Source organism: Rhinatrema bivittatum, chromosome 3 (assembly GCF_901001135.1).
Source record: "Rhinatrema bivittatum chromosome 3, aRhiBiv1.1, whole genome shotgun sequence".
Classification (NCBI taxonomy): domain Eukaryota; kingdom Metazoa; phylum Chordata; class Amphibia; order Gymnophiona; family Rhinatrematidae; genus Rhinatrema; species Rhinatrema bivittatum.
Genome location: NC_042617.1, coordinates 370024110 through 370033951, shown reverse-complemented (window position 1 = coordinate 370033951; position 9842 = coordinate 370024110).

The following is a 9842-nucleotide window of genomic DNA, read 5'->3' as shown; positions in this document are numbered from 1 at the left end:
TGCCACTCTACATTTAAAGGGAAACTTAAGACTTGGCTTTTCAAACAAGCTTTCCCCTAGAGCCAAGAACACGAAGAAAAGTCTTTTCAAGCCCACAACGAGTTATTCAGATCTATTTTTTTCTTCCTTTGTTAATCAGAAATTTACACATGCTGACTTCAATGTAAAAACTTGTTTACTTAGTTTTTGTTCAATGTAAAACTTCTTTTATTCTGTTCTATGTAAACCGCTATTTGTAGCGATAGTTACTGTTCTTTGTGAACCGGGGTGATATGTATATTATACAGGAACCTCCGGTATATAAATTATTTTAAATAAATAAATAAATAAATAAATAAATAAATAAAGGGTCTGACAAACCTTTCAATCTCATTCTGGGTTTCCTGGGCCGGTGGCTCATGTTACATAGCTGCATTGTCCGCTTTTTTCTTTGCTGCAGTTCAGTTAAATGGCAGCATGCTCTTTAACCTCTATCTCCCTTGGGAGGTGAGCTTCACGCTGTTGGGCTGCTACTCATATGCTCCCTCACTGAGTGCTCCCCTAAGGGCTGGCTAACATTTTGTGCTTGCTGCCAGTCCTAAACCAACTTGCAGCAGCTTCATCCTTTCTGAATATTCATCAGCTCGACTCATTCAGTTAATGTCCAGCCTGCAGCCTTTCACACATAAACATCAACAAGATGCATGCTGCTCTCAGTCGGTCATACTACTATGGTAGTATTAAAGTTGCGGCTTCTGTTTGTTTCTTTGTTGTTGTTTTTTTTTTTTTTTTGCTGGATATGATCTGTTCTTTCTGGCTTCCGCAGAGAGAGATACTGAAGTCACTGGATTCCCAAGCGCATTTTGTGGAAAGAGGGACTGAACTAGCCCAGCCTAGGCCCTTGGTCTCCTGCAATTCCACAGCCACATTAATGACCACAAAATTCAGCCCTTGCTGTGGATTTGGCCAGGCCAGATTACTGCAGGAGACCAGGGACCTTCTCAAAAAATGAGTTGATGGCAGTGGGATGTGCTTGGCACATTGCCCCTCTCCCACCTACCTGCTCCAGAAGAAAATCATTGGTGGCAGTGTGAGAGGAGCAATTTTTCCCACCATGCCCCCACCCCTGCCCCGTGATCCCCTCATTCACCTGTTCTTTAAGTTAATATGAGGAGGAGGCAAGCAGTCTTGCAGTGCCTCCTACACCCCTGCAGGCCCCAGCATTGCAATTTGAACTTGATCCTCTTCTATCCCACTCCTGACCCTCTTCTCTCCCCTCCCTCCTCTCCTCTCCTCCCATTCTCTTTCCTTATTCTCCCTGAATTTATCCTTCTCCATCCCTTCTCTTTCTACCCCTCCTACCTAAGGTTCCTTCTCCAGATTCCTCCTCTGCACTCTCCTCTCCTCTCTTCCCAATCCCAGATCCCTTCTCTTCTTTCCTTTCCAAGCCATTCAGTAAAATCCCTTTTTCCTCTAATAAAGAACCAAATTAACTGGACACAGAAATGTCAGAAAACAACTTTATTTTTATAAAGTAAAAAAAAGAAATGCATTATTTAAATTAAATATATGCACAATTATGCTAATTTACCACATAAGTGCCACAGAATTTTGAAAAATCTGACAAAGAAGTTGGCAACTCTTGCTGCAGAATCTTGAAAATTCTGCCACAAGAAAACAAGGGGCTCTGAGCGTAGCAAGTTTTGAGGAGTGAAAGGCTGGAAGGAGGCAGGAGCCACCCATCAGCCAACCAGCTGCAGGTAGCATATGCTTCCAGCGCCCGTCATGGCAGATCAGTGCTGGAAATGCTGGGAGCAGGTAAGAGATCTTGACAAGGATCCAGATTGGGGGGGGGGGGGGGGGAGGTAACGAGTATTATGAGTGCAAATAGGCAGGGGGGATGCGGGGGCAGCAGGGAGGCTTGATTAAAAATGTAAACAAATGGGGACCCCTCTCAGTGTCTAACAATACGTCCTTAATTGGCGGGCCTTGAGGCTACCAAACACAGCAAGCTCAGACCCTGAATGTCAAGGTAGACTCCAGCTTCTCCAAGATCTCCGGATCCCTCTGCAACAACAGTATTGCCCACCCCCTTTTATAGGAAGGCTAAAACCCAACTCCGTTAAGGGTGGACCCAAACCAGGTGGAGGCCCAAAAAAATGCAGCCTGGAGTATTGAGGTAGTAAAGAGGAATAGAGGTGAAGCCACTGCTACATATGTGTCTGTACAGCATTGCATATGCCTAGGAGCATTTAAAAAATGATAAATAGTAGTAGACAAAACATGGTTCCTTTCAAAGTGCAGTTGCAAACTTTTGAGCATCTCCTGTGCAGTGAAAAGGGCATGTAAATAAAACATAGTTCTTCATACACGAAACAGTCCCTAGCAAAGAAAATACAGTTGCAAGCTTCTGAGCTGTGCCTCCTGCCTCTCTGGTGCATTAAAATAAGAATGTGTATTGAGAAACCCCTTGGGGTCTCCACTAGATGAACCTAGTCCCAGCCCTTGGGTAGTCCGCTGCAGAGGGACAAACCATTCATTACAGCATCTCTCCCGGAGTTTTTCTGGAATTGGACATCTCTTAGGCACCAGGAGGGGGCTAGTGTAGGAGAATGCAGGGCAGATGTAGGTTGCATTGGAAAGGGAAGGTTGTGTTTCAGATGTGCTCAGTCCGATAATAAGGAAGAGAGGCACATGCCTTGCCAGTTCCTGCAATAGAGCTGGAAGGAAAGAGGACATTAAGAGAGTTTCTGCAGTTTTTCTGATCGCCACCTTTTTGTTCTATTCCATCCCTTGCAGGCTGAATCCCCATCTCAGGTTGGTCAGGAGGGACTGTACACATTTTCTGACCAGCATAAGAAGAGGTTGCAGTACCCAGTGTGGGAAGAGATCCTAATTCAAGATTGCAAATTGTATGTTTCCATTTTTTGGAGAAAGGGAGATTTTTTTCCGCCCCTTCCTTTCCCCTGAACTGGAGAATGTGAGTAACTGTCTCCAGTGTAGGCTTTTCCTCCCAGGAGGCCAGCTTTGTCTTTTGAAAAGGAATCATCATGGGAGAAACATCAGGAGACCCTCATCCGGAGTTTCCACTCCGGGACACAGGACTCTGCCAGGTGAAGTCAGGATTCAACGTGGACTTCAGGTACTGTGGGAAGGTATCTGGTCACTGTTAAAATTCCCCAGCCTCCTAGGATAATCATCTTTCCTTACCATGGAGGATACTCAGGTTCCAAGCCCCTTCCTGGAGGGACATTTCCACAGACTCAGAGAGTATTCAAATCCTGTTTCATGTAAATCTGGGACCACTGGAAGTATCTGGGCACTTTATGCTTTGCGTCTCTTGATTTTATTACAAGGAATTACAGTAAACTATAATTTGAACACCCAGCCAGTGAGTCCTGCCTGGTTTGTCAGTGTACCTTCCCCAAATAGCTATGGTAACACACACACACAGGGGAAAACACTAGTGCCTGGGACAAGGAGGATAGCCTCCTACCCCACAAAAAGGGCCCATACCTTGGGAGCTCAGGAAAGGGGAATGAGGGCGTGTGAGCACAGCCTCAGTTATAAATTCTTTTTGGCCCTTCAGAATATGTCAAAAAGAAAACAGCTATGAAGCTTCCAATGTCACGGTGACCAAACAGAAATGGAAATCCCCCCAAAAACCCCTACATAAATATGTCTTTAATTGGATAAGGAAAGCCGCATCAGCAATCCTGATGGTGTGCCTTCAGTACAACGGGCCGCCCGGATGACTCGATCATTTGTGGCAAAGCAATTATTTTTCAATATTTTTTTGAATGCATTAAAATATAAAGTCCATCAGTATGGTGGCCGTGGCTCTACAACGGCTGTTGTTTCGCATAAATAGCGCTTCATCAGGAGCCGCGTAATCATAACGTCTCGTGTACGGGACGTTATGACCGATCGTAAAGGAAACCAAATTGAGATACAAGGATTCTTTAAGTGACTACGCGGCTCCTGATGAAGCGCTATTTCCCTGTACGTACCCGGATCAGTCCAGACTCCTGGGTTTTGCCTCCCCTCCAGCAGGTGGAGACAGAGAAGTTTTAATAGCCTCTGCCCTATACCCTGAGTTGCCACCCACAGTCCGTCAGTATTACTCAGTCACATGGCACAATGGCACAAAACCAAACTAACTATATACAGTAACATTAAATTTAATTGGATGACTAACCCCAATTTCTGCGCAGAAAATAGCAAAGGAGATCCCTTGTGTGCCATGGAGTGTGCTCCACGGTGAAGATGGAAGGCCCCATGTGCCACAGACGGCGTGCCCGGGCCTTCATCTTTGCTGCGAACGGAGCACATCCCGCGGCACACGGGACCTTCCCTTTTCGGCGTGAATGGCGCACCAGGCCTTCATCATCACTCCGTTCGTGGCATGCCGGTGAGAGAGAATGTGTGTGTCAGAAGGGGAGGGTGAAGAGAGGGGGAGGGTGAAGAGAGGGGGTCAGAGAAGAGAGGGGGTGAGAGAGCGCATGGTTGGTAAGAGGGAGTGGGGTAGGGGGATGCTTGAGTGTGGGTTTCAGAGAGGGAGCCTATATGAGGGGAGGGGTGTGGGGGAGAGGAGGGTGAGAGAGAGCAGGAGGGTGTGAGAGAGAGCATGGGAGGGCCCCACCTTGATGACTGTTTCCTGTACCAGCCCTATAAAGGGCTGCTCCGTCAGTTGTTCCTGGCCTTGCATCGTGTTGGTATCTTCTCTCTGGAGGCTCCGGCCTGCCAGAGCCTGTGTAAGGTCTTATCGTCTTCAAGGAGCTCCTTGTCTCGTCCAGTGTTCCATGTCTTCATGCCTGAGGTCCCCATCCAGATGTCTTCATCTTCTACGTCCTGGTGTTCCTGCCTTCCGTGCTGTTCCTTCCTACATGGCGTAGGAAGGAACATCATCTTCGCTCTTGAGCCTTCTGGTACTGGTAGGCCGGGGGTCCTCGGATGCAGTACTCCTATGTGGACTAGCCTGCCGGTGGACGGTTGTCCTGTGCTCCTGAGCCGTCATGCCCCGGATGTGTGTTCCTGTGCTCTCCCGCTCCCGTCGTGGTCCGTGACCAGTCTGCAAGGGCTGTGTAGGGCGCGGACTGGGACAGGGTGGTCCGGGACTCAGTCCCGTGGGTGGCCTGAGTAAGGCGCCCTGAGAGACAGTGCCAATGTCCATGCCTCGTGTTGCCTTTGTGATGTCAAGAGTTTCGTCCCTGGATGCCGTTGCATCAGCCAAGTGTCTTCGTCAGTAGTGTTGGCTTGAGCTCCGGGCCTTCTGACCTGTTGGGCCTAGGAGTGGTCAACAGGTGGGATCCGTCCCTGCGCCCTGGAGCATCTGTTTCTGCCAGCCGAGTGTCTTCGCTCAAGGATGCTGTTGCATCAACCCAGTCTTTGCCCAAGGATGCCGTTGCATCAACCCAGTCTTCGTCTAAGGATGCCGTTGCATCAACCATGTGTCTTCGTCCCTGGTTGCCGTTGCATCAGCCATGTGTCTTCGTCCCTGGATGCCGTCGCATCACTCCATAGTCATGTCTTCATGTCAAGGCCCGTCTGCCCTCAACCTCAGGCCAGGCCTGCTGCTCCATGCTGCTCGCAGCAGGTCCGAAAGGGCCCGGAATGGTCGGAGGACCATTCACCTTCCAACATCCTCGGATGTTGGCCATGGGAGCTTGCCGACCCGGCCGAGGGCACGATTGTTCAACCATGCGTAGCCACCGTCAACCCTTGGCTCGGTCCAGAAGGTCTGGGTCTGAGCTGAGGCCCATGGGCACACGAAAAACACCTTTCTCAACAATAGAAAGACTAGGGGGCACTCCTTGAAGTTAGCATGTGGCACATTTAAAACTAATCGGAGAAAGTTCTTTGTCACTCAACGCACAATTAAACTCTGGAATTTGCTGCCAGAGGATGTAGTTAGTTCAGTTAGTGTAGCTGTGTTGAAAAAAGGATTGGATAAGTTCTTGGAGGAGAAGTCCATTACCTGCTATTAATTAAGTTGACTTAGAAAATAGCCACTGCTATTACTAGCAACAGTACCATGGAATAGACTTAGTTTTGGGGTACTTGCCAGCTTCTTATGGCCTGGATTGGCAACTGTTGGAAACAGGATGCTGGGCTTGATGGACCCTTGGTCTGACCCAGTATGGCATGTTCTTATTAAAACCTTTCAGGTACCTGAAAGTCTGTATCATATCTCCCCTGCACCCATACATATTCAGATCCTTCAGCCTCTCCTCATAGGTCTTCTCATACAGACCCCACACCATTTTGGTCTCTCTTTGCTGGACTACCTCCATCCTGACTTTGTCCATTTTGAGATATGGACTCCAGAACTGAATACAGCAGTCCTAGTAAGGCTTTACCAATGACCTTTACAAGGGCATTAACATCTCCTTTTTCTTACTGGTCATTCCTCTCTATGCAGCACCCATCATTCTTCTGGTTTAGCTATCACCTTGTCACATTTCTTTGTGTAGCGACTGCGGTGCCTTCGGATCCTGTTGCGAATCACAGAGGCATGGTCGCTTTCTCGAGGAAGATTGGTAGCCCTTGGGTCATGGCATGGCTCAGAGAGGAGCCCCAATACACCCCGTGAGAGGTGAGTGAGTACAAGAACGGGCGAAGCAGGATTGAGGCTGAACTGAAGACAAGGCAAGGATCATCTGGACTGGAACGAGGCAGGCTCAGCCCTCCGCTGGACCTACACGCACCAATGAGACCCAGCAATGCAATGCTGGTCTCAGAAGTAGCCCTCTGGCCACTCGATAGCCCTTCCGGGCCTGCTGCTTGGGAACGATGAGTGTGTGAGGCCAGATGGATGCTGAGGACAGGAACAAGTCGAGACATGGAACTTGGAACAGAAGACTCAGAAGACTTAGATGTAAATTCAGGATACTCGGAGGACTTCAGATGTAGACTCAGGATACTCAGAGGAAACAGAAAAGGATTCAGGTTGCTCAGAAGATTCAGACAAGGATTCGGGTTGCTAGGAAGTCTTAGGCGAGAATACAGGATAAAGTACTGGGTGAGTGCTGCATCTCAGTTCGCCCTATACAACTGCCCATGGCTGGTCGCTGACCATTCTGAAAGCGAAGCAGACTCCAGTCGAGGCAGTGGAACTTGAAGCCAAGACATGAAGATTCAGGAGAGGCCTGCACCAAGGCGTGCCCTATGGCTGGTTGCGGACCATACTGAAGCGGAGCAGGTTGTGGCAGAGTCTTAGGCATGGATAGAAGCAGGCACAAGGAACTCTGAAGACCAGGACAAGATCCAAGACTCAGGATTCAGAAGCTGGCATTAAAAACAGGTGTCTTCCGGAGGCTTGTGTTGCTGACGAGAAGAAGGCTTTGTACCACAAGGTGCCCTACACAGCCCCCCATGGGCTGGAAACGGACCACGACGGTGGCATGCCAGGAAAAGTGACCAGAAGAGGGACCTGGGAACTGGATGAAGAACTGAAGATGAGACCGATGGAGTCAGGACAGGAACATAAGATATCAGAAATGTGGAACATGGTACCGCTGGTCACGGAACATCAGGACATCTGGACAAGGAACATTTGGACATCAGGAGAACTGGACATCTGGAACATCAGGAACATGAAACAAGCGGTGAGGGAGCTCTGATGAGAGACGAGACCAGGACCATCAAGATGAAGAAGATCAGGAACACGAAGAACAAGATCCATTAAGGCACAGAGGACCTGATTGGAACTTCTGCACATAGCCCTCAAGAAAAAACAGAGGTGAGCGGCAATGCTGTGCTGCTTTTGGCTTCTCTACTTCCATTGACATTCACAACCACCCCCCCCCCCCCTCAATTGCTAATTTAACTCTTAAGTAAATCTGCCTTTTTTGACCCTGAATTACAGTGGAAGAGGAGATGGGAGCAAGCAATTGTTTTTCCACCTTTTACCTGACCCTGCATCCATAACTGCTTCTCTCCTGCTAATAGAAGATCTTTAGTTTGGTTAGAGGACTTCTGGTACAGTAATTAGTATCAACTATGCTGCTTCTGCCTTTCCCCTTAGATCCCCCTTCCTCTCTCATTCTTGTCATGGCTACCACATCTGCCCTTTGATGCCACAGGCAATGATATGATGCAATTACATACAGATGACTAGTGGCACTGCTTGGGGATCTTTAGTGTTACAATATACCCAAAAACACATGCACATGCTGCAGACGGTCACTTGTACTATGAAACAAAATGCAGACTACTTTACTGGGTGCACTGCGCTTCCACTAAGAAACACTCATAAATGCTGCAGTGCTGTATACCTTCCAGTCAGAGTGAAAATACAGATCTCTCCTATCTTCTGGAGACAGTGAAACACCGTGTCTCTCCACAGCCCTCTAATTCCTGTTGATATACTGTAACCCTAACAATCAGAGAGATCAGTGTATATCCTATCACACACTGACAAGAAGAAATAGCCTAAGCCTACACACACAGCCACAGAAACTAGCTCCTCTCTCATTGATTGCCAAGAGAGAAATGATTCAAAATGTTAACTGGCTCAATGTGGCTTTCATTTTCAGGTTTAAAAAAATGAGGAAGTCAGTCAATCCATGCAGCTGTCAGCTGGGATAGGCTGATTGAAAAAGCACTTCACCTTGATTGGTTTTACTCCTTTTTTTTCCCCTTCCTAGTCTGGCTCTCATCTGTCTAGCTTGAATAGATGAAAAGCTGTGGTTTTTGCTTGCTACTGTCCACAAAACTAAAGTATCTTTTTGGTTCGGATTACCCTTTCATTCTAAATGAATGCACAGCCCTAATTCCAGGTTTTCCCCTATTTATTTATTTTTTTTTAATTCCTAGTTCTTCCCTCCAAATCCTCACTTCCGTCATAACCTAGTCACTGCAGAGATAATATTTGGCCAGGGCCATAGATCACAGCTTCTTTGAGAATGCAGTACACATGTACGCAAAGCATAAGTGTCACTGTTGTATAGTAACTGGGATTCCTTACCTCTCAAGCAGGCCGATGCAATATTGGGCGCTCAGGTCAGCGTTCCGCTAACCGCACAGTTGGACACGTGTTTTGGACGCACTAGACTTATGCCAGTTGCAGTACCGGGATTAGCGCATCCAAAATGCGCATCGCTAATAGCTCTCATCACATGTAAACTCCATGTAGATGAGGCTATTAGCTATTACCCCATGATTCAAAAAAGTCCCACGCAGCCAATGCACCCATTGTAATGCGGCAAATTTAACAACAGCCCGGGAGCTGGCATTAAGGAATGCCTTGGAAAGGGCCACGAAATTCTGGCTTTTGCTGCAGAAGTGTTTAGCCAAAAAAAACCCCAAAATCCTGCTTTATTTATTTATTTAGACATTTTATATACCATCATTCCATGTGAAAATCACAAGATCACCATGGTTTACAGTGTTGACATTCACTAATTATATACCATGTATCACAAATTATTGATTACAGCAATATCATAATAGTACTTTCATAACAGCAATATCATTACAGCAATATCATTCACAATTATTAGTGACTAGACAAAGGGGAACTACATGTATTGATTATTCATAGAGGTTTAGTACTCAGGTTAGGAATGAAGGGGATGGTTCCTCCTAAAAGTATCATCACGATACAAAATAGGAAGAACCACAGAAAACAGAAAATATAAATTCTTTGAGAAAAAAAACATTCTGGAAGCCCAAGATGTACACACAATATACATGGTCCAGGCCGTGTATATCGTGCCGGAAGTGGAAGAAAACGGACGCTTGTATTGAGCATCCGTTTTCCTAACACACACTGACAGCCACGTCTCCTGGGCGCCTGATGCCTAGGAGATGCTAGGGACGCACAATTTCCCCTAGCACCTCCTTTTGTAACGCAGCAGCTC